We start from the raw sequence: 11754 nt of genomic DNA, 5'->3' as shown, positions 1-11754 counted from the left end.
TTGGTTGGGAACTCACTCATTTTCCATTTTGGGGCTAACAAAACATGGGCTGCAGTTGTTGCATACATAAATAACCTTTTCTGACACCTGGGAATTATCCCCAACAGAAAGGATTTTTTTGGGGGGGAAAGTAATTTTAAACACCCCCCCCCAATTCATTAGAAATCATTTCCCAATACTCTTTTACCATACAAGCTGAAGTTTCTGAACTGTCTTTAAAGACAGACCCATGCTGAGTACATTATGGTAGTCTAGTCTGGATGTAAGCAGAGCATGTGTAACCTAGACTCTCTCTTCTATATATGGGTTACCTTAGGAAAGGGATATTGGAAAGAATGAAATATCTGGAGAAGCATTGAATTCAAACGAGTTTTAAAAGAACGTAAATGATATTAATTTATTTTAGTTTTATAGCAAACTGTTTTCATGTGGTCTTCTGTTAAGAAATCTCAGGAACCATCTTTACTCCTAGTTAAGTAATTAAAGATTTGTGGGGATAAACCTTCAACTGAACTAGCACCCAATTTATGCTTTATTAACTGAAAATTGCGTCATTTAACATTGGTATATTTGTTCATAAAACTGGTTCTGTTCCGATGTCAGAGAGAGAGAGAGAGAGAGAGAGAGAGAGAGAGCACTCTGCTGAGATAATTGACAGGTGAGACAATAGGCCCTGTTAAAGAGCAAAAGTATTACACAGGTGTTCTGCTGTTTTCCCTGCGGCGCTCGCTTGTACATGCCAGCTAAACTATTATTTGACCTGATACGCCCTGGCCCTATCTAAGAGCAGATCATTCTTACTACTGAGTTCTAGATTAAGTCATGTTTGTTGTTCTCTATATCTGATTTTTTCCCCAAAAGCTGTAGGTATTTTTAAAAAGGACTGGGAAATATATTTCCTGTTGGAAGCATAGATCACTATCCTCCCTCCCCACTCCCACCCCCCAGGGATCCAATGTATTTGACTTCAGCCTAAGACATGCTCTCCCATGTATGATGTGTTGAGAAATTTGGCACTACCTCATAGAAGTGTCTCATACCATAATGAGCATAATGGATAGCACCTTATCAATCATGGACAGAAGCTGTTCTTCCCCTTCTCTTAATGGAATATTACACTGCTTAAATCCCATGAGTGGCAGCAATCAGGGGCAGGGGGTGACTTTTATCACATGAGAAGACTTCACAAATAAGCACCAGTGCTATACATCTCAGATGTCTCTCATTGAGATGGAGATCCTAAATGTGGATTCATCCCTTAGAGTCTACCACATTTTCCTCCATTGTATGAAGTTCTGCCTGGTTCTATGCTTCCAAGCCCCTTGATTCTTCAGAAGCGGAAGAGCTCTGTCAAATGGGAATATCCCTTCACTGCAAGAGATGTACACAGTGTCCCTGTGAGCAAGAGAGGAGTGCTGCTGGATCATATGAAAAGTCAATTTCATCCAGCATTCTGTTCCCACAATGGCCAACTAGATGCCTATGGGAAGCCCATAAGCAGGGAATGGATGTAATAGCCTTCCCACTGTTGTTCCCCAACAAATACCTGTGATACGGGATGCAATATATAGGCAGCATGACTAGTAGCCATTGATAGACTTCTACTCCATTAATTTGTATAATCCTCTCTCAAAGCCATCCAAGTTAGTGCCATCACTCCAACTCAGAGGTTGGTTCTTGCGATCTCATTTCATTTCACTTCACTTTTAATTTGTATACCGCCTTTCTATCTTACTATGCACAAGGTGATTTACAAGCTGAAAAGGTCTGTTGTGTTATGAACTGGAATGGGAAAGACAACGTGGATTTTTTGCTTACTTTGATCATTTGGAACCTCAACCCTCCTCTTGTAATTTGTTACCAAAACCATCCTAGCTTGCTCCCTTCCAGAAATTGGAGGACCTCTATCTTTTCCTTTCTGTGCTCTAATCCCTATATCTCTATAGACCATGCATTTCAACCTGACAAGGAGGTTTGGCTAAAGCTGTAGAGATTACTGTAAAACTGGCTGGCATGACCACTGACATAAGGCACTCCCTCTGGATGCAATTTTCTCAGCCCTGACAGTCCTGCCTGTGAGTCTGAGAACATGACTCAAAGCCAGAAAATTTGCAAGTCTCTGTCTTAAGGTGGAGCAAACATCAGGCAGGCCCTTAGACACTTTCTTTCAAAATGACATAACATACTGAAGCCTCAAGGTGAATCCAAAATATCAGTTCAACAGATCACATGGCACAACCAGAATGCCACTGTTTTCTGCCTCTGTCCTTCTGGTTTATCTGGACAATAGAAACTTGGCATTTCCCACATTTACTCATTGACTGCCTAGGACAGGAATATAATCAACATGCACTCCAGATATCACTAAACTACAATTCCCATCATCTCAATCATTGACTATGCTGGCTAGGGTTGATGGGAGATGGAGTCCAATGGCATCTGAATAGCGCAACTAGCCTAGAAAAATGTCTGAAAAATTATCTGTTTTGCTCCTTTGTACAAGATGACACTGGAGAACAGGGGACAAAGGTTGTAAGATGCAAACCGTGTTTTCAAAGGAAGTTGCCCTGCACTGAGTCAGACCATTAGCATATTGAGCCCAATATTGTCTCCTCTGACTGATGTTGGCTCATCAAGGTCTCAGAGAGAGCTGCATTTCCCAGTCCTAGCACTTGAGATCTGGAGATGCCTAGTCTGAACCCATCATCTTTTGCACACAAAGCATACACTCTGTTACTGAATTATATTGCCCCCCCGTCATACATTTATAATTGGTTGGGCTTGTCTTCATGTTGGCTCTGTGTCAAAACATGCCAATACAGAGGGAATACCTGCAAATTCTGAAGTAAAGCTCACCACCCACACATCACCAGATACTAATATGCCAATAGACTTCTATTTAACACTTGTGCATATGTTATATTTTGCAGCACTGGTTCTAGGATAGACTGTACACAAGGTGAGCTGCAGGTAGCATTCCAGGAGACCATGATTCCAGGAGACTGATCAGCACCTTTCTATCTGCCTAGATGTACATTAAGGAGAATCTTTCCCATATGGGCACTTTGTTCAGTGGCCAAGGTGCTGCTCAGCATCCAAGATGCAGCATCTGAGGTGATGCTCCATGTTCTCCTGGAGGTGGGTAAGGGAAGCAAGTCTTCTCAATCATGGTGCCAGTGTTCTGGACTGGTCCCCTAGGGCCCTTTCACTATATGCCTTCCAGCATCTGGTAAATATACGACTCTTTGAGGAGGTTTGTGTGAGTGTTGGATTTGGTGCTGATGGGGAGTTCCTACTTCTGCTAAGATTGGGCAAGGTTTTGGGGGGCTGTTTTCCCCATCTCACAGCAATTTACATTATTGTATTACTTCATTTTGTTGCTGTTTTGTCTTTTGCTGTTGCTTTACATGCTGTAGCAACTTCAAGTTCTCTCTTAAAGGAAGATGATGGCACATTCCTTAAATGCAAGCCAATAAAGCAGAGCAGCAACAAAAGGCAACAATAAAATGCATGTAAACCCACTAAATGAGATCAGTCTTGGAAGGCAGCCATATGCTGGGTCAATTAGTGGCCAATACCTGCCCTAAAAAAGTACCTAATGCTCTCGCAATTTGGCAAAGAAGTTGTATACTCTAACTTTCAGTACCCGTAAATTGCAACTCTGGTATGCCATCTTTCAACTTCTACTAAACTGAACACGGAACAACTTCTCACCGATAACTACAGAGATAAAGCTCTCTGTATCTAAACTACTCAGGCCTGAGGCTGCCAGTGCTTGTTCTGACAACAAGAGATCTTGTCAGCAGAAAGAAAAACACAACCTAAACTGTACACTCTTACAATTACTGAATGGCATACGGTGAAAAAATAAATAGGGAAATTCTTGAAAATGCTCAATAGCTGAGGATGTGTCACAGCAGACCTACTGGAGAAGAGTTTGGTGTTCTTTGCAGTCTTTCTGCAAAACACGGTGTTCTGTAGGAACATGGGATTCTGGTTTGGGCCAAGGAAGCCATTGACCCATCTAATTGATGCATTGCTTTTACTGAGTGACTTTGGCTTACTAGGGCTGCTGAGGGGAGATTTTATCAGCTGAACTTGGAGATGTCAAGAATTGAAGCCAGGACTCTCACTGAGCCATAGCCCTTCTTCTTCACAAATTGCTGAAGCAGTGTAATGCCATGATATAAATCTATTCTGCCTTGGTCAGACCATACCTGTGTCCAGTTCTGGGTGCCGCAATCGAAGAAGGATATTCACAAGCTGGAGCATGTGCAGACAAGGGTGACCAAGATGACCAAGGGGCTTGAAAACAAGCCTTATGAAGAACAGTTGAGGGAGCTGGGTATGTTTAGCCTAGAAGAGAAGAGACCGAGAGGAGATATGATGGCTGCCTTCAAATATCTAAAGGCTGTCACACGGAGGATGGAGCAAGCTTATTTTCTCCTGCTCCAGAGGGTAGGACCTGAACCAGCAGATTCCAGTTACAAGAAAGGAGATTCCAGCTAAATATCAGGAAGAACGTTCTGACAGTAAGAACTGTTCTACCTCAGGAAGTTGTGGACTCTCCTTCCTTAGAGGTTTTAACAAACAGAGGTTGGATGGCCAGTTGTCATGGATGCTTTAGTTGAGATTTCTGCATTGCAGAGGGTTGGACTAGATGACCCTTTCAACTTTACAATTCTATGATTCCCTACCTGTCAATTTAATGATCTCTCTTCTAACAAGCCCCCTTGGTACTTACAATCTACTAATGAGACTTCACCAAATTGGTATCCATGAGCAGCATGCCAGTTTTGTTGTTCCTCCTTCTCTGTTATGCTTCTTGAGGCCTGCCAAGTCCTTCTTGGGTTTTCATAGACTAAGTCTGCTAACATGCTTTCCTACACCCCATATCTGATATCTTTTGCCTAGCTTGCACTGTTTTTATAAAATTTTATGGTTTGATTTTTGTAGTTATTTGGAAAACTTTATATTGAAAGTTGGCTAAAAATAAATTCAATCAATACAACTAGATTTTTATTTCTTTTTCTTTTAAAAGATCATAAACAATTTATTAAATCTATATACATGAGCATATATTCCAAATGGTGTGCTCTGCTAAGTGCCCAAAGAGGAGCTTCTGTACATAATAATTCATAAATATTGCATGATAGGAGTTTTCAATTTTGACCACAGGGAATTGACCCAAGTCAAGAGGGCGGGGGGGGGGGAGTTAGTATCGCCCCAAGTGGAAATAACACAAAGATATGAAAAGGATATCTTATGTGAGATTTAATTAAATTAATTCTGGAAGAACTACAGTACTGTATATGGAGTCTAGGCAGTTTGCAGGGAAGTTCTTAATATATGTTTTTAAACATAGTAATTTAAAAGGTCAAAATTTGATCAGACTCAGGGAATGGGGATCCACTTTCATCAAAGTAAAACCAGACTTCTGGCAGAGCACATTGACTTTTCTGGATGGCATTTTTTGAACTACAGGTTGAATGAAAGCCAAGAAGTGCTGAAGAAGAATGAGTGTAAGAAGAAGAGATCTGCATAGGATGTTAGTAGCAATAATTCAAGATACTGGTGATAGAAAATAAATTTTGCCTGGGTTGTATTTTAACACTAAATAGCACATTATAGCCTTGGATCAGTGTACTCTAATTCCTTATACATGTTGAAAATATTAAATATATGGTTATACCAACTGGGATTTCATAGATAGGTCCTACAAAGTGAACAAGTAGTCTAAAGAATAAACGCGAGACAGAATGTTGTCTACGTAATTTCCAGACAACCTGCTTATTGACCATTCAACATGGTGAGTTTTTACACAATTTGTGGGCAGGTTAGATAACCCAGGAATGCTATTTATCGACCATTCATTCTGATTCATCTGTGGGAAGGCTAAAAGACATCACATCAAGCACATGTTATCTCACTTCCCAGTGCATCTTCCCCATCACTTTCCTTATTGCAAACACCACCACCACCACCACCACCCCACCAACAACAACGTTTTTGGGGATAGCGGTAGTGGATTTGTTGTGCAAGATCCACATTAGCTTTTATTGTGCATCTGGAATTGGCTGGTATGTGGCTAAATTTCCCCCCTGAAAACAGCAGGCTGGAAGCCCCCCTAACCTTCCCCTTCAGAACCTGTAAGCTATGTTCATCCTTCAGTCTTTTATTAAGTAGAATATTTGTGTCTTTGCATTGGAGTGTCTCCTGCTGACACCTTTTCCAGATATATCTGGTTCTGCTCTTTAGGGATATACTGGAATATAGCTTAAACTCTGGATCTTTCCATATCACATTTTTGTTTGCAAAGAAGGACATCTGTTTGCCATTTGTTCTGCACCATCTGCACTGTGCTCAGGGTTCTGCATCTTTTGCAGGAATATCACTTTTAGTGGTCTCAAAACATGAGATTTTGTCACTGAGAAAATGCGATCTCATGCTATATTTCTGAATGACATTTATTGCATGTTTCAGGAATTAAATGCTTCCATCTTTCCCCAATAAAGTTTCCATGTTGAAATTTTGCACAAACCACACGGAGGACACAAAATATGGCTTCTAGGTTTGGCAAAAAATTAATTGGGCCATAAACGTCAGATTTGTTTATTATATCTGTATGTTTTGCCTAAAGAAAAACCAATATATAAATCATTTCCCACAGGATAGTTTCTATAAACCAGAGTTGCTTGAAATAACACTGGTGCTACAAAGGTTAAGGATAGTATTATTTTTAAACCAAAAGGTAAAGCATAGGTTCTTGTGTTTGACTTTCCAAATCCCCTGTAAATCCATGATTGGTCTGTTTTCCAAGCCCTTTCCTCTGGACAATCTGCGTATAAGGAGAGGTATAAAATTACTTTCCATATAATTTCACTCTCAGAACTAGGTTGCCTAATAATTGTGCAATCCTGGATCACTTCAACCTGATAGCCACAAGCATAAGTGCTTTGATTTCAAAATACGTCTCCACTATTCTTTCCAGAAAGACACGGAACGGGTTGATCCACAAATGAGTGAAGATGGGTAATTACATTTAAAAGCCATTTAATCCCACTCTGTCTTCTGAACAGATTTACAGACTGCACCTATTAATTTAAGAGAGAGATCTGGATCAGCAATATGTATGGTTATTATGTCCAGGTGTTATATGGCAGGCATCAAAATGCAACAAGAGCCTGCAATTCTAAACACACTTACTAGTAGGACTTACTTCTGAGCAAACATAGGATGCACTGAAAATTTAGGCTAGATCTAAAAGAGGATGATGTCCATGATGTGACCAATCAGCTCAATAGAATCATAGAATCATAGAATCATAGAGTTGGAAGAGACCACAAGGGCCATCGAGTCCAACCCCCTGCCAAGCAGGAAACACCATCAGAGCACTCCTGACATATGGTTGTCAAGCCTCTGCTTAAAGACCTCCATAGAAGGAGACTCCACCACACTCCTTGGCAGCAAATTCCACTGTCAAACAGCTCTTACTGTCAGGAAGTTCTTCCTAATGTTTAGGTGGAATCTTCTTTCTTGTAGTTTGGATCCATTGCTCCGTGTCCGCTTCTCTGGAGCAGCAGAAAACAACCTTTCTCCCTCCTCTATGTGACATCCTTTTATATATTTGAACATGGCTATCATATCACCCCTTAACCTCCTCTTCTCCAGGCTAAACATGCCCAGCTCCCTTAGCCGTTCCTCATAAGGCATCGTTTCCAGGCCTTTGACCATTTTGGTTGCCCTCCTCTGGACACGTTCCAGTTTGTCAGTGTCCTTCTTGAATTGTGGTGCCCAGAACTGGACACAGTACTCCAGGTGAGGTCTGACAAGAGCAGAATACAGTGGCACTATTACTTCCCTTGATCTAGATGCTATACTCCTATTGATGCAGCCCAGAATTGCATTGGCTTTTTTAGCTGCCACGTCACACTGTTGGCTCATGTCAAGTTTGTGATCAACCAAGACTCCTAGATCCTTTTCACAATAAAAAGCGAAAGGTTCTGCATAATAACAACAGTACACAGAAACTCCCTGTCTCAAACATGGAAAGCAACTGCTGGTCAGTATAGACAGTTTTGATCTAGATGGACCAATGGCCTGACTCAGTATAAGGCAGCTTCTTATGTTCCACGCAATCCAACTATATGGGCTTATACACACTTCCTCGTCCCGCTGCTTTTCCCCAGGGGAAACTGCTTCGGGGTCCGTCCGTCCTCATTGCCATTTGTTCTGATCTATTACTATAGAGCAGGTTTTCCCTTGGAAAGGTGTGGGGCATGGGGAAAACCATTTGGACTAGTGGAAAACCACTTGGACCCATGCTTTCTAGGCATGGCACAAGTGGAAATGTGGGCAAGCCCTATGTGGGAATAGTCCAGTTTCAAATACAGAATACAGTGGTACTTCTGGTTATGAACTTAATTTGTTCTGGAGGTCCGTTCTTAACCTGAAAGCGTTCTTAACCTGAGGTACCACTTTAGCTAATGGGCCTCCTGCTGCCGCTGCGCTACTACTGCACGATTTCTGTTCTCATCCTGAGGTAAAGTTCTTAACCTGAGGTACTACTTCTGGGTTAGCGGAGTCGGTTTGTAACCTGAGGTACCACTGTACACAGGAGCCCTTTCTAGGTGTTCCAAGGATGTGTGAAGCCTTCATAAAGGGGACACATGAGGGAGCACACTGGCCCTGCACCCAATGGCCTCTTCCACTTGCCCCAACTTTCCCCCAAACAGCAAGGTTCCTATTTAATTAGATCTATAACCAAAGACAATTTTACCAGAACACAGCAACAACAATGCCCTATCACACATTTAAACAATCCTCAGGTTGGAGTATGGGTATTCTAATGACAGCTAGGAATATAACTATGATTGTAGAAGGTAAGGTATTTTTTCTAAGCTCATCTGATGCCTTCTTTGGATTCTTTATGATGCTAGGCAAAGTCAAGACCTTTCTTTCCTTCCCCCCAACATCTTAGGAACCCTGTTCTTTTAATAGCTTTTAAGGTTCTGGTTTTAAAGAGCCAGCTGTGCTTGCTTTTATTGATTTTATTTCTGCTGTGGTGTGTGCTATTTTGTAGCTGTATTTGCATTTCATTTTAATAATTTTTATGGATTGCTACCCAGAGTAATTTGATTATTGGACAGTATAGAAACATAGTTAATAAATGCGGTAAAATGAATAGTATAATTAGAAGGGATCAATAGATCACACACACTTTGTGAGGATGTAGCTCTGAGAAGGGGCTTAAAATTATTTAAATAAATAAATCCAACATCTTTCCTAAAACAGCATTGTTGCTGGCACATACCTCTTTATGCATTCGTTGGAAATTTCCATGGAAGTTACTTCTTTTTGTAATTCGTTCCTCTGATGACTTGCTCCCACAATCTGGAAAGTTTTCCTAATTTTAAAAATGATTTTACCTTCTGTAGACAAAAGCCATTTTTCTTTTCCTACTGAGGGTGAGCTCTAGTTTTTCCTGAGTGTATGCAACTTAAACTATTGGAAATTTCTACAGATTGCTACAGATAAGAAGAGGTTTGGTTCATGGTAGTGCACAGATATACGTAAAATCAAAGTAAATGGAAGTTGTATATGTATTTGATGAAAGTGATAAAAATGTTTCCCTCTTGAGTTGTCAAGTTCACAAATGCACACATAGATTCCTCATATGGCTACACTTTAATAACCATCCCTTTTTCCAATTCCACATGGCTCTAATAAATAACTCATTCTCAAATAATATATTATCCTCATAAAAAGGAGAGCTTTTTAACGTAAACCCAACCCCTTTGCTTTCAGACTTCTGCTTCGTGGTTAATCATTTGTCCAGCATTCATTTTTCATGGCTGTGCTCTCAACAATAAACCTGCAAGGAAATAAACAGAATAATTAATATGATATCTGAAAATAAGCACGACTTTAAGAGAGTTCACTGGCAACAGCTGAAGACAGCTTGCTCTGCATTTTTATTTTTTTTTTACATCTAAAGACTATTTCTTCAAACAAAGTTGTTCACATGGTCAAACAAAATGAATGATGAATGGGACTGGGGTGTGAGGCTCATATGTCAGCTCTTTTGTGTAAATAGTAAACAGCTGCACCAAATGTCTTGTTCCTTGAAGGGCAATAATTGCTAGCTCAAGGTTAAGATCCCTGAAAAAGACCATTTCAGTTACCTCAGGACTGTGAAATCCCATTCTCTGGGTGTCTACTAACACATAGAGTCATGTGTTAAGTTATGTGATACTGACAAAGTGGGCCTTAGAGCCCATCTAGGAACTGTCATTAATAAAGCTGGATCTTTAGCAGGAAGCTGAATCCAATAATGGCTTTGACTAACATGGCATTCTCCAGTTTGATCAACATGTGCTCCATCTTGCTGCCTACAGTTGTCTTCTTTGACAAAGGTTGCTTCTGAGATCACATCCATGCTTTTACAACCATGTAGGAAAGCTGTAGGAAATAGCTTGGGAGCAGTCAGAGGTACTTATTCAGTAGGGTGAACTGTGCAGAAAGTTTAAGGACATAAGAGCATACCATGGCCATGCCAAAGAGATACCATACCAGGCTGCTGTTGGTCCATCAAGTTCAGTATTGTCTACATGGAATGATGGTAGCTCTCCAGGGTTTCAGACATGGGTCTCTCCCACACCTACCTGGAGATGCCAGGGATTGAACCTGGAACCTTCTGCATGCAAAGCCGGTATACTACCACTTAGTTACTGCCCTTCCCCAGTGGTGGATTGGAAGTACTACAGATCAAGAGCACCTCATGGGGCTTTCCCTAAAGAATCATGGGAACGAAAGTTTGGTGAGAATGCTGATTCTCTGACAGAGATCTCTAACAGAGATCTCCAGCTCCCTTCGCAGAGCTACTCCAGCTCCTTGCATAACCTGGAGAAAGAGTGTGACTATTTAACCAGCCTCCAGTTAATATAAATACCAGTGAAATTTGCAAATTATGGGCTGTAAGGAAATGCATACATACCATTGAGCAGATGGTTGAATCTGTCTGCCTGGCCCGCCGAAGGCTCCCAGTGAATCCACAGGGGACGTGATCTTGTTTATTGCACTTATCTAGCTGTGTTTTAAGTGTAATGGAACTTCTGGCAACTGAGAATTAGGAGGCTCAGAGAAGTCTATGCAAATAAGCTGTCAAAGTAGGCTCAAACTATGTGTATTTGTTGAAACACGTCCCATTATTTTTAAGCTTGGGCATAATCAAGATCTGTATCTGAATGAAAACTTTTGGGGAAGATGATAGGATCTTGGCAGAAAGGCAGCTGTCACTGTGGATTGCTTGCAGGGCTTTGGTTGTACCGATTATTCTATTTTGGTGCTGTGCAAATTGGATGCATTTTCCCACAGCCCCGGGATCAGATGGGAGACACATGACATGAAAAGAAATGCCTACAGAACTGACATTACAGGGGTGTGTCTCATAGGAGCACAATGAACTCATTTGGATCATTGCAATGGACTGCATGTTGGGCTGCTTTTAAACATTGCCCAGAAACTTCAGCTGGTCCAGTAGAGGACAACAAGATTATTAATGGGAGACTGCATGGTTTGAATGGATGACACCAGTGTTTTATTCTCTGTACTGATTCCCAGTTAGGGACGGGGGAGGAATTTGGTTCAGCCCACATTTTATAGCAAACTTACACAATTCACTATTTCTGAGATACTAGGTGAACTGAGATGCACATATCCTTCAGAATTTGCACTTCTCTGAATTTTGTGGTG

The 11754-nt window shown here is 41.0% G+C and overlaps 1 long non-coding RNA gene across 1 annotated transcript; it reads right to left on the bottom strand.

Annotated features, from left to right (window-relative positions):
• Window positions 1–6596: 6596 nt before the first annotated feature.
• On the bottom strand, window positions 6597–11138 carry LOC309540583. The gene is made up of 3 exons (XR_014223365.1): window positions 10997–11138; window positions 9314–9874; window positions 6597–6838 (listed from the first exon to the last, which is right to left on the bottom strand). It is a non-coding gene; the product is annotated as an uncharacterized lncRNA (long non-coding RNA).
• Window positions 11139–11754: the final 616 nt, after the last annotated feature.

This window comes from Podarcis vaucheri (genome assembly GCF_965113315.1).
Source record: "Podarcis vaucheri genome assembly, chromosome: 9".
Classification (NCBI taxonomy): Eukaryota; Metazoa; Chordata; class Lepidosauria; order Squamata; family Lacertidae; genus Podarcis; species Podarcis vaucheri.
Note: the sequence above shows the minus strand (reverse complement) of the source record. Positions and strands in the feature narration are given on the sequence as shown.